This window comes from Homalodisca vitripennis, chromosome 2 (assembly GCF_021130785.1).
Source record: "Homalodisca vitripennis isolate AUS2020 chromosome 2, UT_GWSS_2.1, whole genome shotgun sequence".
NCBI lineage: Eukaryota > Metazoa > Arthropoda > Insecta > Hemiptera > Cicadellidae > Homalodisca > Homalodisca vitripennis.
This window is the reverse complement of record NC_060208.1, coordinates 43,311,088-43,331,668: the sequence shown is the minus strand read 5'-3', so window position 1 is coordinate 43,331,668 and position 20,581 is coordinate 43,311,088. Positions and strand designations below refer to the sequence as shown.

At 33.7% G+C, this 20,581-nt stretch overlaps 1 protein-coding gene across 1 annotated transcript in view; it reads right to left on the bottom strand.

Moving 5' to 3' along the window:
- Nucleotides 1–19,897, bottom strand: part of LOC124353851 (protein cueball) — a 64,853-nt gene extending 44,956 nt beyond the window's left edge. Inside the window, exon 1 of the mRNA XM_046803878.1 lies at nt 19,764–19,897. The gene's annotated coding sequence lies outside the window, so the exon portion shown is untranslated. The remainder of the gene's footprint in view (nt 1–19,763) is intronic.
- Nucleotides 19,898–20,581: the final 684 nt, after the last annotated feature.

Below are 20,581 nucleotides of genomic sequence, written 5' to 3'. Positions count from 1 at the left end.
AAATACTTTAAATATTGTGTTTAATAGTTGTTTTTATCTACAACTATTATCTACAAGTATTTCCTAAGGAATATCTTTTAATTAGTAACTTAGGAACACAAATATAAAAGATTTCGACAACTATACAATTTTTTAACCTTCACTTGCATAATTTATTTGTGCTAAAAGTGCACTTCTGAACACAAAATCTTCTGATCTTGACAGGGGATGGGTTTTTATTTAACGTCCCGGATATTCCATCTTTCAACAAATGTTTAGTCTGGATATGCCGACTTTCGCTGGAGGTTTAGACAATAGGAATTTTAATGCATTAATACACAAGTCTTAGAGCTTTAAAACTAGAATTGCCGATATCCAAACACAAGCATTACTCTCAGTCAATATCATGCCACCAATAGTCAATTAAAGTCAAGGTCACTGTCAATATTCACAGCCTTCTCTCTCAGCAGCCCATTGTTGGTTTTACTCAATGGTTTGCGTTGACATAATTTAGTAGGCCTTGCAATTTACTTGTTCTTTATTAAAGAGGTGTTACACCATGCGCTTTTCAGGTCAACAGAAAATGATCTGAATGTCGTAAACAGTTTTTAAGAATTTGTAAATATTTATACAACTCTGAAAAGTTAATGCAACTGATACCATTTTAACTGTACAAAATAGGTTCTAAGTATATATTTCGAACTAACTTTATAATAGAGAAGGTGCAATGATTTGATCAAACTTCAAAACATGTGATACACTTTTCTTCTCATCTATTTATTTATACTTGATTAATTAAATTATTTGTAATACTCATTATTGCTTAAAAAAAAAATCTAAAGGAACCAGAAAACCCTACACTATAGTACAGTAGCATATGTTTTAAAATCCACGTTTGAGCTTAAAAAGTTCAACCCACTGAAATTAATCATATGTTTTAATATTTAAGCGTGTATAATAAGAACATGATATGGTGCAAGATGTAACATGTTTTATATAATCTGCTTGAACATTCTCAGTTATTAATTATTGTGTACGACCATAATGCTAAGAAAAAACAATCGTGCTTTACATTTTCAAGTAGTAACCTTTTGGAATATATATGATATATTGTGTACGGAAAATAATACACTATTATACCAATTTAACATTTATTTCTCTTCCAGCAGTGTCATGATAGGCATAAAACAATATCCTGCTTTAACAACCATATTATTTTATTAAATGTACTATACTAAGCAATCAATACAATATGCATAAAAATTATTTTGCAAGATATAAAGGCCAGTGTTCGCTATATTTTTATACCAGCCATATTTTATTTTCCTGGTCTTAAAACATCTTACAACTGTTCCAATTTATTATGAATGGAGTCTTTTGTATTGCTAATTTAAGCACATGGTGTAACGTTATCAAGAGATGAGTTGTATTTTATGAATCGCCATTGCCATGGAAATGACATAAGACAGACCCTTGACCACTAATCGTCATCAGTTAGATGCATCTAAAGAAGTTTTTTATTTATGTGGCTTATATAGCTTTCCTTAATTTTTTAATCCTTTCTCATGAACAAATCCCAAATATTTTATCGTTTTATAGCAAAACTTGGATATTCATTATGAGTTTAATTCTTTTTTCACTATTATTCAAAAATTCACTTAAATTGTGTAATTTTTATTTAGCTTCTTTAAATATTAATTCAACTTTTATCCCTTGGCAGCTTTTCTGGTGTATGTATAAAAACAATTGATTAAAACCTTTTAACGTTTTAGAAAAGGTCACAATAAAGATGCTTTGTAGAATATTTTTAAACAAATTTTGTATTAAAACTGATTACTTTAATAATGTTGTTTACTATAAACACTCACGCCCATAATGGCTTGTCTACATAGGTTAAATATAACCACAGCATTTAATATGAATTGTGGATGTGACAGGTCTTTTCCGACATTTTCTATGGTCCAGTGGCTCCAAAAATCGGTAGCACGACCTTTCGAGATGTGTAATGTGATCTTTTCCTCAGGTGGATAACTAATCTAGTTGTAATTATAATATAATTTAAAATGAAAACCAAACCAACATGTGATACGCTTACGCCAGGAATAACAACAACAAACATGTTGTAAAAATATAACAAATTATTATAAACTTGAACTGAAAACACAAGTAACAACACGTTTGCTTGCAATAACCAACCTTGTTACAACTTACAACTTTACTGAGCGTCAAAACATTTAGGCCTACTTGTAGCAACTCTGAGAAAACTTATACGTGTGTGTGTGTGTCCCCGCAAAAGTGCCTATTAATACTGTTCATAAAACCATTAAAACGATAATTTTGGAAATCGGGAGTGATAGTAATTACATTTAATACTATCCGACATATTGTTCAAACATAATCCATCTTATCATTTCTTGGAGTGTATTAAATGTTTTCAAAAACCCCTGGACCTTTATTACATAATATTTGAAAAAAATCGATCTCCACCATCGCAAAACATATAAGGCGATGGGTAGCCCTCTCTCCATCCCACCAAACTGAAATCGTGGACACACCACTGAGGGTTAGTACTGCTATTTGGTCTATACTGCACTGTAAAAATAAATTACGCAGACAAAATAAAATCAAACTGTAAAACTAATTTTATTTCATTCACTAACGTAGTACCGGTAGTTCCATTTCTCTTGTTCTTTCATTCCCCAGCTTCCTTCGTCTTTGAAAGATACGACGAAAGGAAGTGCAAATGTTCAGTGTAGGCTGTTACGTATATGCCAATTACCGGACGTGTTGCAACTCTAATGCATCCTAACACAGTACGTATATGTAAGAGTATGTTAGCTGTCAGAATAGGACCAATTACAAACGGAGAGGAAGTCTTTTTAAACAACGAAGGGCAGAACGAACAGCCAACCTTGAAAAACATTCACTTCCCTCCCAGTCCGGTCCACATTTCCTTGTCCAGCCCCGCGGCGAATCCTTTGAGGAACGGCGGTTATAACCTCAACAATGAACCTGAACTGTTTCCTCATAGATATTTGATATTAGGAACAGATAACTTTGAAGGATTAATGTACCGTGTTCAACCTTTAATATAACTAGGGCTAGCCAACGTTTATTGTTTGAAAGAGCTGACTGATTGTGTGATTGGATCATGAGCAATCTAACAATGCCCGCGAAATAACCTCTGGAACAAATTACTCATGTAGACTTTTAAACGAGACTTCCGCCATGCCATGTGTGATGATTTATGGTTACATTCATTAACTTGAATAGTTACCTGATTAGTACCAATCACTCCAAATACTTAGTACTTTTCACTAACTGACCCGACGACAGAAGTCGTCCTGTCCAAATTCAATAAACTTGTGGAAAGCTTTTTAAATTGTGAAAATGAGAGAACACGGATAAAAATGGAAGTTTGAGGAAGAATTCATTTAGAATATTATGCATTTTACTATTGGCGGCAAACCGCTGAAAAGCTCGAAATGCTTGGTGTACCTAAAGTGTGATCGGCTTGGAATCGTGTTTTTCATATACACTCCTGGACAAACACGCACCACTTATATTAATACATTTATTTGAAAGATAAATAAATGTTTACAACACTTATTTTTATACCTTACCTTGATTTGTGTTACATAATATGAATAATACTGTAATACTATGCTTCAAACCCCGATTTTTAATGACATAAAAACGAAAATAAACTTACTTGGAGAATTTCAATCAGCAAGAAAATGTTACCTACACAAAAACCCTTTAAGAATACAATTTCCAAATTTTAATTATATTCTGTATAACATCCCCTTGCTCTGATAACGTCCATAAGCTTCCTCTTCATCTCTGAGATCAGGTGTTGGATGTCTTCCTGTGGTACGTTTATCATTCTAATTGTGCAGCTACTTTCAGCTCAGCAATGTGTTCTGGAGGTTGTCTTCGAGCTCTAATGCGCTTTTTAAAATTGTCCCAGATGTGTTTAATCGGATTTAGATCCAGGCTCCTAGGTGGCCAATCTAATGTTTCAGTACCCCCACATAGAAACACTATCTCTATGCAAACACATAGAGATAGTCTGTCACTGCAGTTGTATTGTCAGGCATTAAAATGAAATCTGGACCTATGAAGGGTGCAAACGGAACCAAATTCTCTTCCAAGATGGTCTTCAATTCTGAGCGATAAGAACTGGCCTTGGCACGACTACTAACTCTGTACGCACCTCAAAATTAACACCTGCTCAAAACAAAAGAGATCCGCCACCAAATGTCACTCTAGAAGAAATGCAGGTTTGAGCATAACTCTCATTTCACTTTACACAGTAGTGACTGACTGTGGCGTCATTATTTCCTTCATTGAAATGCTTTATGATACACGGCGACATAGGATTGACTAAAGAAACACGAGAAGCATGATTTTAAAGATTTTATAGACGATTTTAAACATGTAATGAGTGCTTGTTTTCATATAACTGCCAGTTATTTATTTTCTGTTGTCACTGTTAGCCATGGATTTTATAGTCCCTTTCATAAAAACCCATTGTCCTCTGCGGTCATAATTGAACTAAAAGAGGAATTGTTGACACTATTTGAGTTAGAACAAAAGTTATGATCGTCTTCAAACAACGTATTGTTAGCTAAATATAAAACTATTGGCACAACTATTCAAGTACGGTACCAAACAGTGTTATAAAATCAATAAAAATACTAACTTAGATTGTTTACGAAGTGTTATCTGCACTTTATAAAGGAAACTGCAACAAAATATCTCAAATATAGATTGCAAAATATCACAATTCTTTCCTGCTTCACTAACCGGAAATCACTGCACAGGCAACTCAAGAGTTTAAAGTCAAATAACAAGAATGTCGGAATCGTTGGGATTCATGGTAATTATACGTTTTCTTTATAATTTCCTCTAAGAATTGTTTTGCTGACGTTCGTGATTAGTTTCTTCACAGTAAGTAATCTGGTGCTATTTCAAAAGACGTAGATGCTATTTTTAGTTCTCAACATTATAATTATCGATCCGACTTTTAATTGATGGTTGTATGGCGGTAGTGGGGTAATTCCATCGAGTTTAACGATTAGGTTAGATGGTTGACGATCATATTGGAATCCACCTGTAATATCAATCCCCAGCAATTTCACTTCGAATTTTAAAATGTAGTTCGTCGACATCAATTCTCGTACCCAATAAAACTCTCTTGCTCAAGCCAATCATAATCGTTGTAATTTAGAATAATGCCTGGAAACACCTTTATGATTATTTCGGTCATTAGTAATTCTATACAAAATATGCGAGAAACGTAATGTAGCTAGTCGAAATTTCATCTGGTGCTTGCCATTGCCATCATCAGTTTTATAGAACAGTTATATTTTGATTCAAACACATATTTGGTAATGATCTCTTAATAATTATGAAACTGTAACTTGAGAGCCCACCAGTTAACCCCTAAAGTTAAGTTAGCCTTTTAAAATAAATTCTAACTAAAAACATAATAAGTTATATTTTTCCAACACTCTTATGCACACTATAACACTATAGTAAAAATATTAACTCATTTTTTTTAAGTGTTGTGTGAAAATTGACATCAAAATTTCTGAGACTGCGATTTTCTATTCATTGTGAACATATTAAGGTTTCGTCTGGCTTTGAATTTGACCCGCTGACTTTTGTGTTTATTTAACATCAAACCATTTTACCAAAATATTCAGTGTACTGCCTAGACCTGCAGTCATTGGTCCAGGTCGTAGATTGGTGCTGTATCATCTACGAAAAGAGTTGCCGACTCATTGTAGAAAATAATATCAAGTCGCCATAGAGTATGAAGATGATTGGACCCAACATTGAGCTCTGAGGTACTCCTCAATCATTGATAATCTATGATGACTTGTGGTATTGACGCTTTACGAGTACACTCACTACTCATTGTTTCTCGCTGAAGAGATACGAACTCGACCAGTTGTTGGTGTGTTTGACATAGTACAAACAGATGTTATATTATCTTTTCCACCCAATGTAAAACAGTTTTAGTGCCACTGAAATTAGTATCGACTGTTTGGAATTTGGCACGAAACTGAAAGTTTAAGTATTAATCTATTGCTGTCATGACATTTTCCCAGATTATTTTACACCTCAGCAATGAAGTAGAACCTTCTTATAAGATTTACTTAAATGAATTCAGTTCAATAAATGTTCATACAATTAATATTTTGTTGTACTTTAAAAAAATAGATTATTAAATTAGCTGTATTATTTTGTTGAAATGTTTATGTACATTGTTAGAAGCAAGTTAGTTAATTTGTTAAGGGCGATTCATATTCGCTGCTTAATTCATACACGCTATATTTATTTATAGTCTAGAATTAAATATTGGCCTATCCTGTTGAGATGAAATACATGCGCTAAAACGTACCGGCATATATGTAGACACGAGTATGCTCTTGTAGTTTAAAACTTTAGTAAACTAAAGCAAATTATTACAGCAGTTTGTTTAGCCGTCTGACGTAGCCTTATGCAAACAAACTGCCGTGCAGTACTTGCCTATTACACAATGACGCAATCATTTGCTGTAAGTATGAGTACTGTGACTCGTAGTTCACGTATACTAAAAACACCCTCATATGCATTTAGACACAATTAACTTATATCTATTACTCTTGTTTGATTCGTGACAAAAACTAATTGATAATTATTCTTATCTTGGTAATCAATGCCAAATATCTTGTATTTGTAACGAAAATACAAATTGTTTTTAGTATTGGCAAAAAATATTCTAAATTTTACACCATACTCATTTGTGGAATTCCATTTCTATAAATAATGACATGATGTTTCCTAATACTTCCGGTTTACTTTAAATACAAGAGTAGGCCTATCTATATTTGTATTAACTATTGCTTGAGTTCAGTTGTCCGCTCAATAAATACAAGTAATTATTGTTATAATGGGTTATGGGTCAAATTGATATACTTTTAACGTTTTTGTATAAAATAAATAGGTAGTTTATATGCATTATCTAAACGCATAAGCCAAGCTGGGCAATTTGACTCGTTTTTGGTTCTTAAGAAGTAAGTGGATCGCACATCCCGTCTTTCGACAGTGACCTTAAATTTGACAAAGTGTGTAATTTTTATGTTACCTGAGTTGGAGCCCAGTTTATAATGTACTGTCTTGTCATTTATACACACATACGCACACGCACAAATACAATATAAATTTAGAGTTTCTAGCGTTTAAGTAAATGTTTCATGATTTGGACAGTCGACTAACAGATGAAGCAGATCAAATAAATATAGATGTGCCTAAAGTGTAAGAATACCAATGTAATAAATTATGTAGTAAATTATTTTATTAAAAATTATAGATTATCAGAACTGAAAAGTCTTAATTACTTTGTTGAATTTGTAAGTCACTTTTTGGGTCATAAATGATTTTCTTTTAAATTGTATTACAACAATTTTACTATGAGGATAAACTGAATGGAGGACAAAACTTAACATGCACAGCTAGTATTGTTGGACGTGTTTACAATGGCAGGCAGGCAAGTAAGATGACAGCGGTGCGTCCAAACCCACCCACACGCTTCTACTAACCCACTATGTGCGTCATCGGCACCTCACGAGTGGATGACGATGCTGGTCCACAGACAACCCACTAGAGACCAACCCACAAATGTGTATATTGTAACACTTCCCATCACTTAGTATTACACCGAAAATAACTCAGGATGTTTGTAAAATCCAGAACTTAAGGATTTTATGAAGTATTATAAATTACTTTTTAAGCTACACAGTTAGGTCAACGTGCAGGTAAATGAGGGACAATTCTGATCTATTATATGAACATTCAGCAACCTGGATTCAAGTGTATCTTTTCTTTCTGATCAAACACGAAATTTTAAAAAGAAAAATCTTGGACAAACCTTGCCTAATTTTTTTTCATTTATGGCGTGTTGTGTTGTTGTGGCGTGTTCCCTTCCTACATGAACAAGGACGTAGCCAGGAACAAATGTTGGGGAGGGGGGGGGGTTTCCAGACAACTGATATTTTCCAGTTGTGGACAGAGAGTAAGGCTCCGTTTTGTTCCTTAAAAGGTTCTTGACCCGTTTCTTCGTTGAGAACGATCTTTCTACAGTACATGTTAGTAATACTGAATTATTTAAGTAATAACAATCGTTTACTGAAAATATGGGTGGTCCGGACCCGTTGGACCCCCTCACTGGCTACGTCCTTGATCATGAAAGTTTTTTTTACCAAAACCTTGTAAACCTACTCTACATAGTGTAAAAACGGAACAATCCCTCTTTCCTTTCAACTGAAAATAAAGGGCACTAATTCACAAAATTGTTCGACTATCTGTACCACCCCTCCATGGACTCTAACGTAAAGCAAAATAAACTTGATTGCAATTGTAAAGCATAACATGACTTACAATTATTTGTGATCTGTAAAAAGCGTTTGAATGTTTACAAAATTGTATTTGTGCAATCACCAATTTTCTTTCAGATAAACTTTTAGATTAATTTTGACTTCTTAGCTTCGACTGTTGTTTTTGTTGTATGAATATACTTAGTCTTCAGTACTTCCATTTCAAGAAGTTTACCCATGCTGTTTTTCAACCAGTAGAACATAGTAAAACTTTAACAGCAAACGATTTGGTTAGTAGGTAATGAAGAATATGAGGTAATTTGTAGAGATCTAAATTAATAACAGGCCTAAACTCAGTCCCTGCGGAAGTCCATAACGAGGGAATGTACCAACATAGGTTAGGCTACTACTTCGGTACTACTCCAGCCACAAGAGTGAAAAACCGCCTGTATTACACATATATCTCATTATTTTCAAGATAATAATATGAAAATATACGCAGTGAAAGGCATTTGACAAGTCTAGAAAAACTCAGAGTATCGGTTCCTGCCTCTCTAGGCCATCCACAACGATACCTACATGGTGAGCAATCTTGTCAATAGCTGTAGATGTGGCCTTCGTTCATGAAACAATTTCAGGAAGGAGAGCAATGGAGTAGAAACACTTGTCCGTATACAACACATACATTGTATTGTTCATACATGGTAGAGAAAGAATACAATTTATAACAGCTGTTTGTAGTACTGAATATTGAAAAGTAATAATAATGCACAATACTGATTTCTTAGATAACTCAAAAAATTTTTAAAACCTGAATGTTTTAAGTTATACTAAACCAGACTAATAACTAAAATATAATTTTTCCTACCTCCATACAAATTTGTAGGCTAATTGTGATTTTTCTTCATATGTATGATAATGTCTACGAAAAACTTCGGGCGTATGTATTGGTGAATTACAAATCATTTCAATAACTAAAGGCCTATCTCTTTACTGCCTTAATTGTGAAAGATATTCGAACATTTGGATTTAACAGGCTTTTACGATTTCTTGATAAAATTTAGTAATGTCAAACTCACAATGAGATGTGCTTAACAATACTTACTTCTATTCTTCCAATGTTTTGTGAGCGTGGATACTCTGTACCAACACTATTTTTTTGTAACCCAAGTAAGGTGTTTGACACCATGGGTCAGCTTACTCATGAGTGAATGGATTCTTGCTGTGATAGTAACGATTATAAGATGAGTAATTTGACCCCCCTCACCCTGTCCTCAAATGAAGGATAAAGAGAGTTTGGTAACCTTTCATACATTCTTTTTATATGAATAAATATTTATTATAATTAATGATTAAAATTCTAAAATATTATTATACATTGGAAGCGTTAACAATACACCATTTGCCTTTAAACAATTTTTAATTCTATACTCCTGAGACATTCAATATTCCTGAGACATTCAATACTCCCAGTTATCAAAGCTCCCCCCCCCCAAACAAAATCATGGATCTGCCACAGTGCGGTGTCAGAGGAACATGTGGTTTAATTCGTACATTTCCTGAAGAAAGTACCGTAACGTGTTCGGTGTGTGACTCCTCAGATTACTATGACTATTTTGAGTTTCTTGGTGGTCAGACTGGAATGCCTCAGGGATCAGTTTTGTGACCGCTGCTTTTTTATTTTGTATGATTTGTTTTATTTCTCAACAGACTAACGGATTATTCAATCTGCAAACGATTCTAGTGATTGAAAATGCTAGAGATACCCAAAATGAAATATCAGCTCTTTTGGATTTCGCTATAGCAAGCACGAGGTTTCAAATAAATATCTGTCACTGAACCTGTACAGAACACGAATGATCCATTTCTTCACAGGTTTCTTACAATTTAGTGCTGACGGAAACTCCTCTGTTCTGATCTGTGATTATATCAACTCCCTACGTATTGTCAGTTTTTCAGTGCTACCTACAAATTGGTTTCAACAGTATTCATCGTCTATCAAAAATTAAATCGTGCTGTTTTCTCGACATTGTTTTATGAGCTATACTGGTGACTGCATTTTATGTTTGTATTGAATATTGTTTTGGAGAATTCTATTTCAACAACATATTCATATTATATTCATTCTTCAAAGAAGTGCTTCAAATAGAGAAACATGTGTGTTCTAGCTATAAAGAACCATTTAGAGAAATTCTTTAATGATGCGATAAAACAAATTTTGTTCTTTATCTATCGCTGTCTCTTTCCGATACTAAAATCACGAATACAACATTTAAAGTAATTATAGTATTCTCAAGCACAATCTCTCGACATGTAAAAAGCAACTTTTATATTTGGGTTCCACTATACATAATATTATAAGTGCGAAAGTGCCTTTGTTTGTTTCTTTTGCTTTTACGCATAAAATATTCAACCTTATACTGAAATTTTGCAAGGGCATTCTTAGGGCTCCTGCTGAATATATGCCTATTAATTATTACTTCGAAACTCTTAACTGGGCTACGCCCCACTAGTCTCTAAAGTAGCTAAAAACCCATCTTAGTGTCTAAAGATATGAAATATAACTTGAAAGATCCTGTGAAATGTAATCAGCTGTTTTTGCCAACATTGATTTTGACAGTGCAACCATATGTTTAATTCATTTAACCACTATTTTATGTTTCATAATAACTGTGAATTGTATGTCCAAGAATGTCTAGATACTCAAACCTGGTTGGCTTCTTTGACATTATTACAGTCCGAAAAACAAGAGTATAAATTATTGATGAAATGTTGCATAAACTTCCTAAGGATTTACTCCTTGTAGCGAGAATAGATGATTTTGACCATAGTGGATTTCTCAGGCCTATGTATGTATGTATTTTTTTCTTCATCGTGACAACAAGGCAAACAACGAATTATGTCACTGGATATATCTAAGATCGGAAGAAGATTGCAAGAGACGTAAGTAGACACTTTTCGACAGAAGTAGATTTCTCAGGCCTACATGTTTACATATAATCTATTCATCAGGACAACGTGGCATATTCTACTATACCACTGGAAATATCTTTGACCGGAAATGAAACTGTTTCACAAGAGCAGGATTCCTAAATCTACACACACCCATATAGCCAGCTTTATATACCGAGCCAATAAAGCAAACTCAAATTTGGCACCGTAAATATATTAGACCAGAAGTAAATTTAAATGCGCGGAAGTAGACATTTGGTACTTTGGGATTATACCGACCACACCAGTATGAAGAACACAAAAATAGAAATTTATAGAAACAAACATGATAGAACGAAAAAACAACTCTTCAATTACAAAATTACAAACTTACAAGCATTTCCAGGTATTGTGATCGGTATTGTTGTCGCTGTTATCTTATCTTTCTCGAGAATCCTGATTACGGCAGGCCGCGCGGCATCACGTGATTTGCACGGTACATAATTACCTTTCCATTACAATTCAATTTATATTTCTGATTAGCCCCTCTAGAATTTGATATTTTACTGATAGGTACTATCTCGAGGGATGTTTTTCTTTCGTCGACATCAGCGCGGGGCAGCACCAAAGGTGCTGCCAAAGCCCGCGCTGATGGCCGGAGGCACTCGCATTTTGGGTGGCGGAATGTGATCAAGAATAAAAAACAAGTTTTGAGTGTTTTTTAAATAAAGAGTTTAGTTTGGTAAATGTTTGTTTTTGTTGAATTTTTGTGTTTGGAGAAATGTAGAGGTAAAACACGGAAGTACAACAAAGCGATGCACCAGCTGAACGGGCGGCGAGACTCTGCAATCACGTTATCTACTAGACGCTCGACTTTGACCTCTGTCTGAGGATGGGGAGGGGTTTGCGATAAGACAATTCCTGTTTTATATTGACGAAATATTGTTCTATACGCTAATCTAGTAATCAGTAGAAACGAAATGTGAAATAACGATTCATGTCTGGGTGTGGTCGGTATAATCCCAAAGTACCAGACATTTTTTTGACCAAGGTAGCCTTCTGTCCTAAGTAGGTAAACATATATTTCATAGGGACAACGAGGTAATCTCAACTATGGCACCGGTAATATATTAAACCGGAATTAGATCACAAGGAACTTTATTTAAGTGTTTGTTTTTTTTTTTAACCAAAGTAGGTTTTTGAGACCTATGTAGATTTTGTTTACTGGGGAAACAAGGAAAACTCGGCTGTGGCATCGCAAATATAATTCATTTAAACCAAAAAGCTCTTATACGCTCTAATCGTATAACCTTGAACGGCGAATTTTACCTCGTCGTATGCCTACTTAAAAAAATATCACAGAGGACCATTATATTACATCATAAGTGCTTTGACTAAGTAGACTGACTACAGACTTTTAGCCTAATAACAATATTGCGGGCGAACCCGAGGGTAACATCTAGTATTATATAAGTTTGCTATTAGTATTACAAATTAAAACATTTAGACTTCTCGTGGAGGGAATTTTTGCACTGTTTATACTTAGATAGAATTAAATACTGCAATGCAGTTAGTAGTAAGTTTAGCATTTCAATAAAAACTAAATAAATAAGACCTGGGTTACTCTATACTGTATTTTACATGTACTCCACGTCACCTTAATACCATGCTCTACACTATTATATTAGTGTATTAACCTTTATTGGTTCATGGATAATAAAGATATAATTTCAGATAGAGGCAGTGTATTACGGCATGACTGCGCTCCGTTATAGTTTTAAGTGCCTTATTATAAGGCTTATATTATTATTATCCTATAATAGGCTATTAACAATTCATAATCCAAAATCTTTAGGACAATATCTATAGGTTCATTAATCTACATGAAGTTATCAGTCTGTAAGAACTGTATAATATAATTTTGTACTTGCTGGTCAATTTAAAAAAAATGTGGTGTATAACTTTTTTTTTGTTTTTGTCCACGATAAAACGCATTCTACAGTTAATGTTGTGGGAAACTTTGGTGAGTTGTGTGTCACTTAGGATTGGATCTTTTAAAATGTTGGATTATCATCCAGTTTAAAAATGTTTTCCTGGTCTGTATAACATTGGAAAATTAGTTTAAACCCGATTTAAATTTTTTTTAACAGATAATAAAACGAGTCATTAAGAAGGTTTAAAATCAAAAGTAGAGAAATAAACGAAACAGTAAGAGACCTATTGGAATGTTAAAACATATCAGTTATCAGTTCTAAGAAGAATTTAGATGAAGCACTCCATAAACCAGTCGGGCAAAATCGCGCAGTGTGTTCTAAGTATTAACATGGAATGCTGTGACTCAGAGATTGAATCTTAGATAAAGGTATGAACTACCAGGCATGCTTCATTCCTTACTGTCCGATAACACAACTATCTACTAACCGGCAAATCTTACAGAGCGCTAGTGGTCGACTTTTTGCTAACTAAACAACTTCCGCCAGAACTACTTCCATGTTCGACACTTGATTGATTCGACCAGCCGACTCTCTAAAAGCGTGATTGCACTTGGCTAGTTGTCAAGGCACACGCTAGGTTGCTAGTGACCTCGCTCAAAAGCTTGGCCAGTAAAATAGGACGGCTTTCAACTTTTTTCCCCAGCTCTTTTACAGTCAACTCGTCCAGCTTTTAATCAATCTTAAATGATTACATTGAGCTAGTTTACTATCAAATGGCAGATAATAATCTAGTGTAATCGACGTTGTACTGTCCGATTGAATTAGTGCAATCGCCTTCAATAAGTTGAAGACGCAACGAGCAAACCTGTACTTTTAGCGTTACACAAAATTGCAGGCGTTCATTGCAAGATGTACATAGACGAATGAGAGAAAGTTTTATAATTATCTTATAACCCTGTACAAAAATGAACAGAGATAATGGATTAAAGTATTTTACATAGAAACATAAATATAAAATCTTTAGAGAGTTTTTAAGAACGGCTGTGGTGAAAAGTCCCACACTTTTTCTTCATTATTTTTAATCATAGCGTTATGGAAGTTGTCTGTCTCCATTTAAAGATATAATTAATACGCATACAAACGCTTTTAATTTTATTTATTTTTGGGAAAGTGCATGCCTTTACAGTAGTTTAACGATGACGTAAAAAATATTGAACTTTGTTTCTAAATAGGGAATAAAAGTATGAAAAAATGTACGAAAGAGTAGGATGCGTATTAATTGTATCTAAAATAAGAGGACATCTCCCACTATCCTACGTCTAAAAATAAGGTTGTAAAAGTACATGCAATTTTAACATTGTTTTTAACAGTGGCGTACCCAGAGGAAAGGCCAATGGGGCCATTGCCCCCACCCCCCTCCCAGAGATTTTGAAAAGATTTTCTTATGAAAAAAACTTTATTCTCGTATTGTCACCATGAAAAATAAAATTAACATGAACTAAACTAAGAGTATCAGTAAATGCATTTCTAAACATTTTTGTTGTATTGAAATGCAAATCATCTGTTATAGTAAAGATATAATTGAATTAGTAAACTAACCCAAGGTGGCCCTTCGAAAATCAGTACAGGATCCGCCCTTGGTTCTTATGGGGCTACAATCAAAATGGCTGCCAATACAGCCTGCTCTTATGCAGAAGAATTAACCCTCAGACTTGAACCCTGAATGGATTGCAATGACACTTATACCACGTTCACGTTCTTTGGTCTTGCGATAAAAGTTTGGCTAAGTTTAGTATATTTTCCGCTTGCTTTTATTTTTTATTATATATGAGCATATATGCACTATAATTTTCCAAAATGTACCTAAACACACTACTTTTATTCTCTATATTTATATTACAAAGCTGAGGGAACTAGATTGAAACATATATAATTTAACATTTGGAGTTCCACAATTTTGTCAACTTAAATTATTTGATCTATCTAATGTCATAACCCCATCTATTTTTACTTTTAGGTGTTACTCAATGGACCATTCCACGCCAAATGATTGAGATAACTCTGGAAAAGTGGGTAATTTTGTGGGTAAGTGGGTAAAATCCATAAAAACATCCTTAGTGGATAATTAAAAAAACTAATTCTTTATTGCGTTTACAACAATATTGTTGGTATCAATGCTACCAAACAATTTGAATTTTGATTGTTTTAAAGTAGTTAATAATATAACATTTTAATGTAAAAGTACGGTAACGAAATAAGGGTTGGTTTCTTGCCGAAATATGACCTACAGATGTTTATATTAACTTTATTGTTAATAGATTTGTAGCTAAAATAAAAAAAAATCAATTAATGAATATTACAAATTAAATTGAATTTGAGTTTGGTTTTTAGAAATAGTCTAAATTCATCTACATCATAAAACACATTATTTGTTAAAAGTGATTATTAATTTCGATTTAAAAGATCGAGAATTTGTTTTTCATTTTTAATGTTTTTGGCAAAACAATAAAAAAAACATCGTCCAGTATAAGATGAAAGATTTTCATATAGGTTCAGTCTATGACGATGTGACCTAACATCTAGTATTGTGTGAATGCACATCACTGCACGATGTCAGCGTACATTTATAACAAGAAAACAGAACAGTTTTTAAAATGTAAATGTTACAACTTTTATACCTTATCCACTAGGATACATTTTCTTTTAGTTTAGAAAGCCAAGCTAAAGATATGAAGCGCATTTATATCGATACCCTTGCATCCATTAGGTTAATTGAACCTGTGTAACGTAAATGTTGTATTATATCACAAAATAAATGCTTCATTATTTTCCTTACCAGATAACATTACTATATCCAATTTAAAATTGGACCTTATTTACTAAGAATGAGCCTTGCGCTTTATTTCTGCTCACTAGATTAACCTTTAAATTCAATAGTGCTTACAAAAGCTATTTCAATTTTAACTTAAAGGCCTCAAAATCATGTCTTTCAAGAAACAAAAAACCTACGTATACAACAGTATTGACAGTCAAGCGTCAGGCCTGTTTTATGAATGGCGCAAAAAGAATTTAACATTAAAAGCGTGCTGCGTTGCTGGGTAAACATTTGAGTTTGATTTAGTCTGATATAATTTCATTCTGAGCGTAAACATCAGCTGTTAGGATAACCAAATCGGAGGATGTACCGTAGTCCTTCCGTATAAATCCGGTTTTCAACTTGCCATCCGGGTTTATTGATTCTGTAGGGACAAAGTCCTCTTGTATGATTTTTACTGAAGCTTCCATTTTATTTTTTTTTTAAGATCGCCGCTTATCTAGAAACTTTTTTTCACATCAACGCCGTTATTTCTTTCCCTAAATAAACTATGTAATACATACAAAAATTCGTTAGAGTATGAAGTGAAATAATCAAAACGGGAAAAAAAGTGTTGGGAAAAAACAAACAATAACCTTTAAGCACTACAATAATTAAACGATTAAAAAAGTAACGTATGTTTAATTTCATCATATGAATGTTATGTTTTAACACAGGTTTCAATATAATTGGAGTTCATCTTCTAGTAGTGTCAAACCGAAGCAAATTTAAATTTTTATTTTGTGATATTCTCAGGAATCATGGAACACGATTTGGTGCAATTTCGCTTCTTAATGTGCCCCAAGCATCCAAGGTTATTTACTTTTTGGATTTTCTGTTCTTTAGCTCGTTGACACATGCAAATATTGGCGTATTAATATAGTAGGGTTATTATAAATGGGCCATAAGGTGGTATTATCTTCCGATCTATCGATGGAGTGCTTGGTTTGCCATTTATAAAGGATGTGCCTATGACGTTCCTACTATTCAACAGGAAATTGCGGTCAAAGCAGCAGATAACAACTTGTATAATTATATAATAAGCTAAAGACAGCTAGTCACGGTACACTCAAGAGGTGTTGTGGGTAGCCTATAGGTCCATCCTATAATTCCATTTCGATTTGACTAATTACTGTCCTTCATTTCCGATTATGTTGCTGGTAATATAAAAATCAACCAATCTTTTATTTCGTTTAAAGATTTACGGCCAATGTTTATAAAATAGCTAGTTAAATTTGATCGTTTTATCCCCACACTACGTTTTGTCTTCCACTTGTTTCGCCCAACATTAATCCGGATTACTTGATGTTATTTGGGTAATAAAACAATGCTAAACCAGAATTATCGAAAGATAAGTAGCGGACAAATTCCTCCTGACCGGTTGTTGTAGGTCACAGAAAATACGAGATGATAACAATAAAGAAAGGTAGCATGTAAATTTAATCCGTTAGTTTTAGGTAAAATGCAGGGATTCATCTTCATAAATTTATCTATAAATGTATACATATTTCAAACGCGAATTTCATATGCTATACGTGGACGTGCTCCATAACTATGTGCATATAAAATACTAAAATAAATATATTATTAACGTATTTTGAAAATGTATTGTTTAAAAACAATACACCATGCCATAAACATTCTGTGCAAAGATACAATTCAATTGAAGAACAAAATGAGTACATCATACAAGAGTACAATAGTCTCTGAACTAAGGTACCAATAATTATTATTATGTTATACAAAAGAATAATAACTCGTTTAGTGAATATAACATTCTATTTATTTTTGTACATTTCATCATTGCTTTTTCAGCGAGATTCTTATTAAAGTAATAAAAAACAAGACTTGTGAGTTTTGAGAGTTCAACAAACGCTAGGTGGCAGTATTCACTAGCGTCTGATTGTAATTAAATGGTTTGGTTATCGCCGGCAGAGTGTAGGAGCATCGTATTTTGAGAACAGTTCAACTAAACGATACTAGGTGGCAGCATTCGCCGGCTGGTTAATCATTGTACTAAATAGTTCGGTGTATCGCCAGCAGAGTGCAGTCGCGTCTTATTCTGTATAGTCATTGATCGTATACGACCACACAGGAGATACCAGACAAGAGTACGTTGTAACGCAGCTGCTCTATTTATTTACTCATGGCTTTTTAGTGAAATTTGAACTTCTTAGTGACTAATTTTTAATCTCAGCATTTAAAATAAAGAGGAAAAATTGGATGTAACTGAAAACAATTTTGAAATGAATTAATTGCTTTCTCGATTTTATTCCTTACGGTTGGCAAAGACCATGCAAACATTCCAGAAATATTCCTAGATCTACAAAAAGATGTTGAATTATTTCGACATTACAGTTGGCGATACTGAGATGAGTATTCAGACTTAAATAGAAAAACACGTCTTAGTTTAGAGTAGGGTATCGTTCTGAGGTAAAATTAAAAATACAAATACTCTTTTAACAACACTTGAAAATCTTAAGACATTTTGAAAAGGTTGGTTGGTTCAACGAATAAAGTAGATTATTACAATAAAAAAGTAAATCTTTATGGTTGTCCGCATTGGAACACTGTATTTTCACCCAATGATGAATGATTGAACATATTGCGTTGTAATTGGTACTGAACAAGAAGTTCTGGTAAGAGGAGCTCGGACGTTTAAATTAGGTAATTATAGACTCATTAATCTAGAAATTAATTTTAAATTAATCGTCAGGCAAAATTACATCTGTTTTTATTATTATTATCCTGAACTGACCTGTTGCCACGCACCTGAGCATCTACTTTGCATAGATTTTATTGTATAAGAGTGATCCTGTAAAGGTTAGGTTGTGCCACAGGTAAATTTACCAGAGGATTTTAAGAACCAGGCGAATCTGAGGACAGAAGTTTAAAAATGTCAACAAATGATACGTCTCTTACGAAAAACGACGTTGGTAGGCTAATATTCCTTAAGTTTTAACCAGCGAATTACAATCTCTTTCTAAATTCAGAAAAGCTGTTCTATAAATATGAATTTCTTGAAGATTTTGAATACGATAGCCCATAAACTTAGTATAGTAAGTAGTAGTTTAGACAGTTCTAATATTATGGTTTATTTTTAAGCGCAAAATATTTGGAAGAAAAAAGTTGAATAAGACAAGTGTTCTTTATCTTTGATATGTATAAAAAAAGCTATTTATTTAGGCCATAGAAAAGAAAAAGAAAGGGAAAAACTGTGTCGATGATCAATTAATTGAAAGAACGAGTAAAAAACTTAACCCATCATGAAAAATAGTGCAAGAACAATTTACTTATTCATTCATTGCAGACATGAAAAACATATTTAAAACGTAAATCAAGCCTGAAAATCATACTATTTCAAATGTTAGGTTAGTTAGCATATACAAGTGTATTTTAAATTAAACATAAAACTACTTATTTAAATTTTATTATTTTTAATGTAATGCTGGATCAAATGCTTCAATCCAAAACAGAACAATATTACAATTTCAAACATGTAGTTTTCGATTCGTCAGTAAATAACAACGTTTCTCATTTCGCCAGCTTCAGTTGAAAATTGTTGTATTATACATGCGTTAACTAATTTCATATAATATTCAGGAAGATATGGTATTTTAAACATCGTAAACGTGGTAATTTCAAAAATAAATAAACGTCATTGGTATTGGTAATGATTAACTGTTTGTTTGTATTTACCTGTGACAAGTCCTTCATATCGTTTTCCAACAATGGTATCGCAGGCAGTAAACAAGCACAACCACATCACCGACCACAAGCATCGCACAGGCCCGACAACCAAGCATTGTTGCAACCAACTGAGCGGATGGTGGAAGACAACTACGCTGTCAGGCTGGGATTCACAGAGTTCGAGTGACTCACCGTGGCACTGTCATGTGACGGTGAGGCTCTGGTAGGCAGCTTTAACAAATATCAAGTAGTGACTAAGCTGCGCCTGCAACTGAACTGACCCACATACGCCGATACTACGTGAGCACCGCCACGACTCTAGGGGCTGCTGATTATTCCTGGAAGCGTTAGAGCGCAGCTTCCTTTGAGTACCGGCTCTTGAGATAATACTTGCTCTGCGATTGATGCAACAGTTCCGACTATTTCAAATCAACCGCTGCCAGATAGTTCACCCTACTTTGTCTTGTGACGTGGTAAAAATTTGAGTTCACGGTATTTTTAAGGCGGCTTCTCTTCTCTGAGACAGCTCAGTCATGCTTATTATGGACAATAAAGCGTGAGAAAATTTTGTAATTGTTTTTTATCAAAAATGGTTAGTGTTATGAAAAAAAGGCGTAAGGACAACTTTTGTAGATAATTGCATGATCCACAATTTTTGTCTAACATATTTTATCATAAAACTAACCGTTTCGCAAAAAAATTTTGAAAAACCCAATTTTTGCGAAATTTGACCTTGAATAAAAATGTTGGCAGACATGGAATCGATGGTGACTGTTCACAATGTAATAACAGCGGTGTCCTTAACATATATGTAAATTTTCAGCTTT